This window comes from Anopheles arabiensis, chromosome 3 (genome assembly GCF_016920715.1).
Source record: "Anopheles arabiensis isolate DONGOLA chromosome 3, AaraD3, whole genome shotgun sequence".
Lineage (NCBI taxonomy): Eukaryota > Metazoa > Arthropoda > Insecta > Diptera > Culicidae > Anopheles > Anopheles arabiensis.
The window spans coordinates 44,815,327-44,829,544 of NC_053518.1; the positions used below are offsets into that span (position 1 = coordinate 44,815,327).

Sequence of the window (14,218 nt, forward strand, 5' to 3'; positions counted from 1 at the left end):
GAAAATAAGAGGGCAAGATCCAATTCCAAAATAATGATTTTTTATAATAACCCATGCAAATATTCCAGCACTGTTTTGTTTTTCGCCGCACTGACATAAAAAATCAGCCATGGTAGCATGAGAGAGACAGATAGAGAGAAAAAAAAGAAACAGTAAATATAACTCACCCCTATCGCTTCAAGGATACGGTGCAGAAAACTCGAACGCCGGGCACGAGCACGCTACTCGGGCGTTTGTTTACCTTTTACGTAAATTTTCTCCCTTCAGCTCTCCCAACTATGCACCCTCTCCGCTACTTTCTGTTTCTCTCGATCGCATTCTCTCTCTCTCTCTCTCTTTCTCTTACTAGTACACTCATACAATCACACTTCCATGGTAGTATATTTGAACACATACATATGTAAGCACAATTAAAACCAGCGCTCCTAAATACAACCTCGAACCTTTCACATAGAAAGAAACCATTTGGATGAGACGGAAAGAGAAAGAAGGCAAACAGTTTCATTTTTCCCCTCTTGGTACACGCACACACACATACAGTCGCAGCGTTTGCAATGTGGCGCTTGTGGCAGGGAAAATCAACCCTTCATTGACGGCATGACGAGGCAGACGGGGTGGAAGAAACGGCACACCGAGCATCCGCACCATATCCGCACGTTTCCCTGCTGGGTCGTAAGTAACCGGAGCACGAAAAGGACGAAGCCGAAGGGTATTTAATCGACACGTGTCATCTCGCTTTGACGATCTCGCCGCCGCTCGGCGGGATGGAAAACGCACATTAGCGAGCAGCGTAAAGCAAAGCCTCCCCTCCCGCAGGGACTCGCTTTTGTGTGTCTGTGTATGCACATTTACTACCCATCGTCGGACGCAATGGTGTTGGTGTGCGCCAGTAGACCACGGGCCAGAGCGAGAGAGCAAGCGCTTAATTTGCATATATTTGCTATATATGAAATAATTTTTCCTTTTAATATTTCCCACTCGGTGATAACTTCATTCTGGTGTGAAATAATTGCTCCGCGGTAACCATTTTTACATCATTACGCCAGTCCACTTTGTTTATGCATGCATACGCGTAGCAGGCGGCGTCGGCAGCAGACGGTTCCTGGCAAGCGCTGCTGGGTGCTGGCTTTGGCTGCTACTGCTGCCGTTTGCCAGCAATTTAGCGGCGGCAGTAGCAGCACCACACAGCGCAACGGCAGCAGCGGCTAACTGTGTAATGTCGCTAACTGCTGCTGATGCCGCTGCTGTTGGTTGAACGTAGCCGCTTTCGCAACAGCCCCCCACTCTCGAAGCAAAGAGTTGTTCACCTCGCAACAGTTGCCCAGTGGGTTCTAGTAGCCGGATGGCAGTATGGTCAGCAGTGTCGCTAGATTGCAAATCCTTCCCTGGACGGAAGACGCGAGCGTTCGGCAGTGTGGTGCGTTTGAGTGTGTTGAGTGCGAGTGCAAGTGGTCATACCGTCGAAAGGATGCAAAGATGGGCTACAACCAGCAAGCAGCCCTTTCGTTGCGTCGTGGTCAGTGCGTTCGTTCAGCTGGAAAAATATTTGACGCAAACTGTGCTACTACATCAACAACAACAACAGTCGCAGCAGTTCGGCAGGAAAACAAACCCTCTCCAGGCGGCGGTGGTGTGCGTGCAGCGTAAGCGTGTGTGCTATCCTTCTCCGAAACCGTGACCGGTGTGAAAAGTGTACGTTTTCGTTTGTTTATTATCATCCGACCCTGTCAACAATAAACGTGCAGTGGACAACAGTGGCCTCGCGTCATTGTGCAAGATGTTGTAGCTCTTCCGGTATGCAGTGGAAAACCATCCTACAGGAACGGAAGCCGATTGAAGGATAAATGAGTGTGTTTAATTAAACGCTCAATTCGCATTTTTTTTCGTGGGTGCATGTGATTTGGTGAATCTAGCCCCCGGTGCAGTAACGGTTGTTGTTTTCGTTTTGTGACCTTTTTTATCCGCGAACGTACAATAACACTATAAAGTTTTGGAAACACAACATATTTTGCGTTAAATTATGTCAACTTTCATCCCTTCTACCGTTGAGTGTAAACAAACCAGTTCGATGCGTGATGACCCGTACCCGCCTTTCGTAGTGGTTATGGTAACCTAGTGCGTCATCATCATGTGCGAGCGTCGTCAGGTTCGCGGAAGGATACGGCAGGACAAACGACGATAGTATTGAGTGCATTCTCTCGCCTCGACGGTGATAAGCATAAATGTGAATGCGAGACTCAGCTGTTTGTGCCGTACCGGAACCGGAGCTGGAACGTGCTGCTGAACCATGGTTTCAATACAAAACACAACACAGTGCAATCGGTGTTGTTGGACAGCAACTAATTTGCTACCTACAGTGCGAACTTTGTGATTCTTCGTTCAATTTATTTTTAAACAACATGGCACGGTGTGCAGAAAATGGCAAGTGAAACTCCTGTAAAGATTCTTTGGCTGCCTATGACTCCCGTTGCTTATTTATTTTCCGTTTCTTATTGGTAAGTATGGAGTGATCAATCAACAAAACTGTTCATTTTATACCGTACGCAATTTCACAACTGTTGAAGGCGCTCTCCCACGGCCATTATTTAGTATGATAATTAACTGTTCCACTATTGATTAAACAATGCACTGCCAAACGCCAACCTAGGCTTGTCGAGGTCGATACAAACAGCTCCTAGCATCGACCCAAAGGGCTTGGTTCAATGAACCTATCGGATAAACACAGGCAACCCTAGCGGGTTTTATGCTACGGCTTGGCACATTTCCGGGGTGCGTACGAGGAATCGAATTGCGTATAGTTTGTATGCTGCACATATGGCCGATTTGTTCAGGTTCTAGTGGTGTTTTTGGTTGAAAAACGAGCTTCGCCGTTCTGTAAACGTGTTGCACAGGACCTGTTGTTGGGGGTCAGTTCTTTCAATTCAAAATTATATCACTATAATGACATTGTTATTGACAACAGCAACAAATACCACACATAAAATATGACATAGAGTGCAACATATTCTCAATAATGAACATCACTTAGCGGTGTTCACTGTATTTCTTGCATTATTCAATCATTGATTAAAATGGTCGCAATTGAGCAAGGCATATGTAAATCTTTAGAAAAGCAAACAATCCATATCCTCAATATCCAATGGTCAGCGATTAAGATTAGAAGACGTTATTATGCTTCTTTCTGTATATTTCAAAACGAAGGATAAGCTGTCTCACCATTAGAGTGATTACTTTTTGAAGATTTTAATTTTCAACGTGCATAAACGATATATTAATACAAAATATTTCCTAAACATCATATATATCAACTTTATGTTTTTCTTCTTCTAGAATTAATGACTTGACCATGAATATTATTCAACCAGGATTCTTCAAACCAAACGTGCAAAGCAACAATGTTATTAATAACAACCAAGCTATATCAAGGTATGTTTAAATGTTTTTCTCTCATTTTGTAAAATCCAAGTTGCCACAGTTGTCTATTACTTTAATTAATTTACTTGAAAGTATTTTAATATTTATACATATGTTATGCTCTTTTTGAAATTCAGTAATATTCAAAAAAGCATGTTGTATTGAATTAGTGCCAAAGATATCTCATTAGTGCAAAAGAGATTCACATTAGGTTGAGTTATAATTGAGATAAGTCTTTGTATTGCCATGTGTATCAAAACGATTTTATGTTTTACTACAATCGCAGATACGCCTGTAAGTATCTTTAAATATCTTGAATCCTTTTGGTTCGAATAAATTAACTTAATATGGTTCTACGTTGATGATGGTAATAAACATTTTTTTAAAAAATCAATCGATCGATTTGGATTGAATGTGGAGTTACCATTTTTTATTGAAAATCTTCACAAAAAATGGTACTGAAAAATGCATTTTGAAAAAATCGAATAACATTAATTTATTTCGCATAATTTGATAGCTAGCAACAGTTTTCGTTGCTCAAACAGTAGCAGAAATAATCCCAATTTTTACAACACCGTATAGGGGTTGACATAATCCTGAAAAAGACATAATAAATTTCGAGTTTTAATTTGATATTATTCTATCTGCCCAATTCCATCGAGCATGCACAAGTTCATGGGACTCATTTTTACCACGATGGCTTATAGTGACTCATGGGAACAGTTGTGATGAGAGATTATGTATTTAATATGTTTAGACTAAACATGTAAAATGCATAGTATTACCTTGTTTTTGAAGTAAAAATTGTTTCCGTGACTCATAATAATGCTTTGAGATAGTCTAATAAATATCTCAGGATCGATCTGGTGCTACAGTTGTCAACGCGTACGGCTTAACAACATGCTCGTCATGAGCCCCATACGTAGGACTGACCATCCTACTATGCGTAATCAGTAGGTCACTGAAAGCAAAAGCCAACTAGTAGTACAGCCAAACATGACATGACAAACATGCCAAAGAAGAAGAATAACTATCTCATTATGTCTAACAATTTTACAATTTATATCCACGTGGTCAAAATGGGTCCACTTGTTCTATTAACTAATCAAAATGAAAAAAGAAAAATCAAATAGAAAAAAAATCGAGTCAACCAGAAGATTTCGTAATGTTGATCCTCGCAAAAACCTTGCTTCCTTATCCCAATTTACCACCATTCAAACCACGTGATATGACCGGTATGGATGATCGGACGAGGATGAGGTTGGAAGTAAAATTTTGGTCAAAATCATCGTGTCTGCGTAAGTGCCGAAGGTCAAGGTTTTATACAGACACACTAAAAAAACACACACACACACGCACACTCGCAACACAAGCCGAGACATTGCTTTCGTCATCGAAAACAGTTTCATCGTAATGTTCAGCATCATCGTCAGTGTCGCAAAAGCCTCACCGAGAGCATACTATGGCATAGAGATTTGGCACATACACATCAACTGATCAGTCAGATTCTGTTTGAACTACGGAATGGGCAGTTTCATTCCAGGTAGTTTTACGGGTATTTTTCTTAAGTCTTTTAACCAAACAAGCGGATGTATTGATTATGTTTTGTAATAACCGATCAATAGTATGTGAATTGATATGTTTTGAGAACTCCTTTGAGATGATCTAAATTTAACACAATTAACGAAATTGAACCTGTTTCCAGTGGAACCAAAAAATCGTGGCCCCGGAAACGCCCACATCTACGCAATAGCCATATTGTCATATCCTAGGGAGTGTGTGTATCGTTACTCCATTTTCCTGTTTTATTATCCATTTAACTACTAAACTGTCCTCTTTCGTCCTTCGAATAACCAACGGTGGTGTGTTTGTGTGTAGGAAGAGTAAGGTAGTTTAGCATAATTTTATTCGACTGTCTCGCTTTTTCTCGCCACTCACCAGGAAGTCCCCCCATCCCTTACGTTGAACTGCTTATGGGAATCCTTAATCTCTATGTCCATCGCGAGCACCCAGTAGAATGGAACGCCAAACGAAATAAAAAAGAAATAAAAGAAAAGCGAACGTAAAACCCTTCGGAAAACCATCTCCAAACATACATCCGCTGCCATTGTCATCCTCAGAATCCATCGGAATCCACTCATTTTCCTCGTCCGAATCGAGTCACTAGAAGGTACGGGTTTTCCTCCTCGTGTGGGGGTCTCTTTCTCGGATATGCATTTTTTAAGCATGTTTGACACTTCTTCTCTCTTATTTTTTCTCTCTCTTTCTCTCTGTTCTTCTCTCCCTCCTTCCATCTCGCGTCTTATCTCGCACACACTCTGAGCGGAGGATCCCCACGAAGGGCTTGCTCATCATTAACATTTTCCAATTCCAATTTTCCAACGGCGCAGCTTGCCACTTCTTCTCCATTGTTTTGCTGCCTCTTTCTCCATTTACCGTTCAAAGCTCGTACGTACGAACCTCATCCGTGGGAGAGACAATATACATAAATTCATGTATGCTGTTTTGCTGTAAGCGCGCGCGCGAAATCATTCCACGATCAGTTTTGCCTCGTACATGATAATGGAAGGGTGGAAGCGGATGGTGGTGGAAGCCCATAAGCATATTCCCGTTCGTTCTGCTGGCAACGCGAGGCCACCACCCATTAAGATCGTGTAAGCGTGTACTTTCATCGTCTTCGCCGACGTCGTCGTCGCCGGGGCCGTACCGTTGTCGTTTTTGCCTGCCGCGGCAACACACACTTCTTGCGCACACTTCGCGTACGTGTGACATTCCTCTGAGCAATGATGGAGCGAGTGCAAGCAAACGGAATTTCCTCTTGCACGTATCCTAGCACCGCCCCCCCCCCTTCCCTCCTCCCTCAGCAAGCTCCTGATGAAAAATCCCATATTCTTCCCTTTTTTTGGCGTTCATTTTCCCTCTACTCGGGATGCTTTTTCTCCACTTCTCACATGGTAGCACACATATGTACACCAACTTCAACCTCACCTCAACACATGTGCCAAAGCTTGCTCTCTCTTGCTCTCTTTTCCCTTCATCTTATTAATAAATTCGTGTATGGGAGAGGTAATATTGCAATAAAAAAACGCAGGATCTTAGCAATGCCTTTTAACTGCGGCTACGAGAATGAGAGGGAAACTTGGTAAAGAATGAAACCAAAACTGCCACCCAAATTCATACTCCCACAATCAGCACCCAGCATCCCGGCACATATGAATGTGTGTGTGTGTTTTTTTTTTTATTGCTACCGCTGTTGTTGTTTGGTTCCTAAGTTTTCCACTGCTCCTTGCACCCTTCTGTCGCTTTTTCCATACCGCACCATCACGGTCTAGAGCCAGCTGCCAACGTCGGTAGAAATATCAAACAACGTTCCAAGCGTTGTCCCTTGTTACATACATACACACCTCTCTGGCGCTCATGTACATATTTTCATCTCGTCTCATCATCAGCTAATCTCTCGCTCTCGCGTATTTCAGTTCGTTGGTTGTAAAGACTTTCCGTCGATGGGAGGGTGAAATTTGGGGTGGGTGGAAAGAACAGAGAGCTACATGTAAAGATAGAGCGTCCAAGTATGGCATAAAAAAAGTTCGTGTTTGTACCAGGAACGTCTTGATCATAAGTGTAATACATTAGCAATAGCAGGCGACAAAATGTGGAATACTTTTAACTAGCAAAGGCAGAGAAAATTATGCACTACTTTTAAGCGCAGTTCGCAGTTGAGTTTATTCGCAGTTCGAGTAAATTGAGAACAAGACCTCTTTAATAAAAGGGTTGCAGGAAATAAAAATAATTGGCACCATGATTTAATTAACATACAACTGACTTTAAGTAATTATTAATTAATTAAGTAAAGCTTGAGTGCTTGAGCATAACAATTGGAACAAGATTGCATACACTAAAAACAGTCAGGAAAATGCATTTGTGAAGATAAAATTTACTAACATATAATTTATGTTTCGTAATACTTCTTTTTTTGCTCCGTATATTGTAATAAAACTAGTTCACAGGGAATTACGCAAAACATATTTTTAGTACTAATTAATAGCTTGATAGATATACATTAAATGTAACGCTTAATATTAACATTAAAAAAGATAATTAAATAAAATAAATCATAATAACATTCATTACTACCTCAAATCATTCATTAAATGATGAATGCAGCCTGATTATTCAAGTACCAACAATTCTTTAATTAAAGCTTCAATTAATTTTCTGGTTTTATGCTAGGTTATACTAGTAGATTTATTGCATCAAAAGCAAGACTTGTACTACGCTTCAAAACTACAACGTTACAATCACCATACTACGATTCTTGAAACATTCACTCTACTTTGTCTTAAAACTGTGTTGAGAAGATTTTTTAAAATAATTTCTCATTTCCTTAAAATGGTAAGTTTAACATTCGGGTGGCATTTTCTCCACCAGAAATTTCCCCAACATTGCTCATCATGCATTTGCACATACAAAATGACCAACAAAAAAATCCTAAATAAGGGGAAACGCGACTTCGCACAGAAACGAAAACAAAATATGAGATGAGAAGATGAGAGCGAGAGAGGACACATTTTGTGCAGTGTGTGAGTGAGTCTTAAAAAAAACATATAAGCAACACGGACGAGAGAGAATTTTTCCCGATAGGAGCGATTTCCCGATTAGGGATAAAAAAATGACTCCCTACGTACAAGCCAAACCTGTTCGTGTGCGACAGGTCTTGGAAAACATAAAAACTACCAACACAGCTTTACCAGTATGGTTAAATACTATCGCTGGCTTTTCGTCCTTCTACAGCAGCTCTCTTTCTGACACTTTTCTCGATTTATCTCGCATTGCGCGCGATGTAATCATAATTACATAAACAATCTTGAGCTTATCATTGGTGTTTATTACGATCCGGCGATGCACGTGTGTTGGTGTGGCGTCGGCTACTAGCACTGTTAGTACGTGTATTAGTAGCAACATTAGTAGTCGTCCCACCGATACGAGCACATGTGTGAAGTAAATGAGCCACCGAAATGAGCCGAAGAAAGTGTGACAGGGATAGAAAGGATAAAAGGAGAAGGGTACCAATGCTATTCGTAGTCGGTGCGAGGGAGTGAAACGGTTGGCCATCTGTACTGCTCACTCGTGTCACCATGCAATCGTGCACACGGAAGGCGAGATGCATGTGTGAGGATTTTGCGCGAAATTTGATTTTGCAAAATATGAAAATCAGGCCACACATATACGATGCTGCGCCTTGTAATTGGTTGTTCGTTACGAAGCGATTCGCTAACGTCATGGCGGATGGCACATCGAAGGTCCCGGTAGATGATTGCCGGAAACAGAAAAGGGTGTCGATGTGTGCGTTTGTGTGTGTGTGTCATTTGTTAGGTATGGATTGGAGAAAAAAATATTTCAGGACAACAGCTTTAGATATTTTTAAGTAGTTCTCTATATTAACATTTAACGCTTAATATTTTCTATGTAAGCATTGTTTTGAAAATTGCATTTAGTGCAGCTTTATTGTTATAGAAATATATTTTTTTGGAAAATTATGAAATGCGAAATATTGCAAAAAATGTAAATACATATATTGAATATTTTATAGGGTCTATTGGAATAAGTGCTAGGGTAAATTTTTTTTTTGTTGGGAAAAAAGATTCATTTGACTTTCTCTAAGGTTAATTTATAGTATTGTTTGGAACAGAAAATATGATTAAAATGGAGGAAAACAACGTCGCCAACTCTATCATATTGCTAGATTTCGAAAGTGAACCTATTCTAGAGAATCTCTTTTCTTTCACTGTTCAAATTCAATCAATAATTTCTCCATACCTACCTTGGTAGTTGTAATTGCTGCCTACCGAGACAATGTTGCTGGCTGCGTATACTTTATATATCTATATATTTCATCACCAGCGGTAGCAGCAGCAACAGCAATAGCAACAAAAGCACTCCACTCGTTTCGCGCTCGTGTGTGCTTTCACATTTTTTAGTCCCCTTGCCCATCCTCCCTCTCTCTCTCTTTATGTCGACTCGACAGTTCCCTCTCCCCGTCCAAAATCATCATCGCATTTTTCATCTTCGATTCCTTCCTTCGAATCGACTTCCCTTCCGCGCCTCTCAAATCAAGCCGACCGTACACAGCATCCGGTGAAAAGCGCTGTGAGATTTTCTTGTATTAGTCACCCTCTCTCACTGGTACGGGGAGTTTTTTTTCTTCTCTTTTTCATCTGTCGCCAGGGAAGAGGAACAAAAAAAAACCTGCCAACTTTTTCCCTTCCACTCCGTTCCACGGCCAGTTCAAACGGTGGCTATAATTTATTGCATATATAATGCGAATGTGCAAGTGTGTGAGTGAGTCGGCGACTGGGGCGTGTAGGAGTCATCAGGGAATGGCAGACACTGGAGTAAAATCTTGCAAAAAGACTTCTAGTCGCGTGAAGTGAAGGAAAAACGCAACTGGGAGTGCATAAAAAAGTAGGAACATAAAAAATAAGACAAGGGCTGCGAAAGATGCTGGCAAATGGATGAATTTAATGGGGTGAGCCGTTAGCTGCCCAGGGATGGTGACGGTGGAGAATGAATCGTTGAAGCAGTTGCTAAAGAACGTACCGTGTCTTTGAGTGTGCGAAAGCAGGACGAAGCACCTTGGTGGCACGCGTAGGGAGAAACTTGCCTGCAGCCGAAAAGGTGAGGGAGCTGAATTGAGAGGTAGGAATACAAAAAAAACTGCAACCGTTGAAGGGCTCAGAAATGTAAAAAAAATGCGGTAAAAATCGATATCACGAGCTGCTGACGAGGGTTGCGAGCAGCAAAAAAAAACCCCCTCACCTCTATCATGAGCGAGAAGGGAAAGCGAAGGATTGAAGTAGCTGCGAGAGAAAAACAGAGAAAGATGCAAGGAAAACCTTTTCTCTCTGTGTGTGTGCGCGCGCGAGTGAGGTTCGAGAAAAACAAATAGGAGAAACGCTTGGTGAGGAAAGCATACGAAAGTACTATGGAGACATTGAAAAAGAAATTAACGGAGAGTGTGCTGAGGCGCGAGAGGAGCGGGAAAAATTTGAAGAAAATTCAAACAGACCTAAGAGGGAAACACTAAGACACATACAGAGAAGGTAGAAAAGCAAGAGCAGTAGAGTGTAATAAGAGGCGAGTTTTTTGACAAAATTCAAAAGACAAATGCATCCTCCCTGACGGGTCTTAGCCGGTAAATGCTTTTCATGCACACACAGACGAACGAGCACGTGCATACATATACTGTAGGTTTAAAAGAAAGTACATACTCTATACTTTGAGGGTGCACCGAAGCGGTGGGAAAACATTCGACTATATGCTATCCTTGTCATTGAGCTTATGGGTTTGCTTTCATTAGATAATTTTATGTAAATAGAGTTTTTCCTTTTTAGTGTATCTTTACAGCATTTGTACTGCTTTCTTGTAGTATGAAAAATAATATATTACTATGAAAATATGTTCAAAGTCATGCAATTTAAAAAAAAGGTTTAAATACTTTTAAATGATTCATGTTTTAGAGTCGAATAAAGGTAACAATAAACAATCAATCAAAAAAACTAAATAAATGTTAATTAAGATACTATTTAACGCTTGCTTGGAAGGGTAGCATGCAAAACTAGTACACCACAGCATTACCTGGCTGCTTACCAAATACCACTCATGCTGCATTGTTTTAGTAGCGAAAGTAGGACAAACTAGGAAACATGCTCCTTGACAAAAATCACTGCCATTTGAGTGAAAATAAAAAGAAGAATCGGCACAAAAAAAACTGATACATAACATCACATCACAAGCGGTCGTCTTTGGCGTATCGTAAAAATTTACAACACTCGAAGCCCATAATAAGGACAACGGCAGGAGTTGCTGGCTGCCCCGTCCGATTGCTGGCGGGAAATGGGCGTACAGGGGATGATAAGAACGAGCCCGGCGTACTAGCCGCTACCTTTTCTGTCCAAGACCAACAGAAGGAGGATCTACCTATGCTTCCAGCGGGCTACCGGTACCGGAAGGTGGAAACCGAAATGGATGAATGAAATTGCGATGGTCAGGATGGTTGCTGGCGATTCGGGTATTTTCAGGCGAAGGTTGTTTTCAGTCGAATTCCAGACGGAAGGTTTTGAGCATTGAGGGACGAGAGAGAGAGAGATAGAGAGACAGCCGGAGTGCTGGTGCTAGTTGAAAAGCGATTCACATTGACAATGCTCAAAGGTTATTCACCGGTTGGGCAACGTTGGGCGACGTTGGTCCAAGGCGGAGTATTGCAGTCACGATTTGGTTTGCTTTATTATTGGAATGGTTGCTTTTGGCAAAGGCTCAAAGTCCACACATTAACTGCATTTTTTATGTTAATTCAGCTCGATGAGAGGACTAGTTTTACAGTGTGTTATAATTATGCTAACAATTCCTGTTTCGTTTACTAATTGTGTTTAAACCAACAGACAGAAATTTCAAATTTTACTGAGCCGGCTCACAGTTTTCCCATGCAGCGAATGTTCCAATGCAGGCTTTGTAATGCGAGCTGTGCTATGTGAGTTTAATTGTTGCACCATTACTACCGTACGTATTACTACCGTACGCTGTCACCGCAACCCCTTCCCTCGAGGTTTTCAAACAAACTGACCAAAGGACATCACCGGTGAACAAAATGGTACGATTGTAGCAATAAAGATAACGAACACGCAAAGTTCATGTAGCCGATGAAAGCATGTGTAGCGTTGGTCTGCTTTGTTTTTCTTTTGCTTCCGGGTGTCCGATACGGTCTTCATGCCACACGCTTTGCCCGAACCTTTTGATCCTTTGCGTTGCGCGTTTTTTTTTTTGTTCAAACTGTTTCAATGCGTGACTGACTGTTCGTACTATCCCTCTCAAACTTTGTTCAAGACTACCGCTATGGTTTGACCATTTCCGAGGTGAGCTGCTGAGGGGAATGTTTTTATTCCCACACTCCTCAACCAGCTGGACGCACCGCGGCGGACAAAACGCTCATTTCCTTTCCCATTTTCAGCGTGCTGCCGCCTCCCTGCTTGAGCGGGCGGGAAAATCGGAACCAAACCTTGAAGCGATTTTCCGTGTTGTTGTTTTGGTTGTGTCGGTCCAATTCCTATGCCGGTGTCCCTTCTAGAGTCGAAAAAAAAACACACACACACCACGTGACAAGCACGACTGGACAGATAAACATCGAGCTAGGCTCGGTACTCTTCGCATCCTTGTGGAAGTGATGAAGAAGTGTTTTGGTCTGTCGGCGGCGATGATAATAGCCGTTGGCTAGCTAGGCTCTTTCGATTTCAAGGAGCCGTCCAGAAAGGTTTTGTTTGGGTTTGGATGAGAATAGTTTTTTGTTGCCGTTGTGGTCTGTCACTGTGCGTGTTGGTGCTGCTATCCTGTGAGACCCTCACATGGCACTTGTCTTCAAGTTGCTCTTTACAGGGTGTTTCAGAACTTTTTTTATCAGTTTTTTTTCGGGACGAAGAGTATAAAAAGGCAAAGAAAATGTTCACAGAGGCGCTCAGTAAGCTTTAATTTAAGGACCTATGTGTACGTTTGAGGCGTACGCCTGTTGATACGTTTAATGTTTGTATGTTTTTGTTCGATGGCGTCACTTTGTTTATCTTTAGCACCACGAAACAGTGCAATGTCAATAACATAGTGCGTTACTGAGTTAATTTATTTCAAGCGATGTTGGCTCCATTTCACATTACAACATCGTTCAAATTCCAAACCACTTACTGCGTGCATAAGAAAAAGATTTAATCTGGAATTGAATTTTACAATATATTATTTTTAACTGATACGACCAACTAGCCAACAATAAAAAAAAAATATTTCCAACCTGTTTGAATCCCATCATTAACAGTAGGTGTGAATATCTTTTACAAAGATTAACACTCCTCAAAATCATAAACTGCTACTGTGCATAAAGAGCAGATTACACAACTGCCATTCGTTGTTCTCTGGGTACACCCCACAGATGTGAAACATGCTGACCCGCTTGGACACGTGCCATCCTACCCTTGGACCAAACAAAATCACTCTTGTTCAACCCGTAACGAAATCACCCGTTACGCGTGGTATAAAAAGCGCCCTAATTAAAATAATATTTCAACCCTTTCAATGCTAACATACCGACGACGACCACTGTAACTGAGCAAACCCTTCGGGCGATGTGCTCATTTGTCCAGCGGAAGAATAAAAAGGCAAATACATCGGCAAACATACCCTCGGGCACACAGCAGCAGCTATAAACGATGACCTAGAAGAATGAAAATCTTTAATGACTGGTCTTTCCGTTTTCTTCATTTGTGTACACGCAGGAAGAAGGAAATCTTACAACGGGGTAATCAGAAACATTTTATATGTGTCTCGCAAGAAAGGGTAGCCCTTTACAAGGCAAAGGAATGAAATTAAGGAAATTACACCCAATTAATATTCATTTCAGGAAATCACTGAACCCTTCCCTACGCGAATCTACTCTGTCATCCTTACCGTTGCTGGCGACTGATGATGCTAACTTCCATTTCAAACTGTTGTTCCCGGAAATAGAAGGGTTGCCGCAATGAGCTACCAACGCAAGCTATTGGAAAGGTTAATAAGGCAAGTGGTTGTGTCGTGACGATTAAACGCAACCTATCGGATTAGAAAAGAATGAGCTGCCGGTCATGAATAAATTACGGATTGTCAGCATGCTTTTCCGCACTTTTGAGGCTTTAGAATCCAAAACAGGGGTTCGGTTTTGGTTTGAAGACAAGAGATTTGTAAATCATTTTAAACGTTTGTTGTGGTTTATCTGTAATTTCAATATGGTTAT

The 14,218-nt window shown here is 41.4% G+C and overlaps 1 long non-coding RNA gene across 1 annotated transcript in view; it reads left to right on the forward strand.

Annotated features, from left to right (window-relative positions):
• Positions 1 to 1,048: 1,048 nt before the first annotated feature.
• LOC120902217 overlaps positions 1,049 to 14,218 on the forward strand; it is a 64,894-nt gene continuing 51,724 nt past the window's right edge. The window contains exons 1-2 of the long non-coding RNA XR_005739389.1: positions 1,049 to 2,495; positions 3,331 to 3,426. This is a non-coding gene — a long non-coding RNA (uncharacterized LOC120902217). The remainder of the gene's footprint in view (positions 2,496 to 3,330; positions 3,427 to 14,218) is intronic.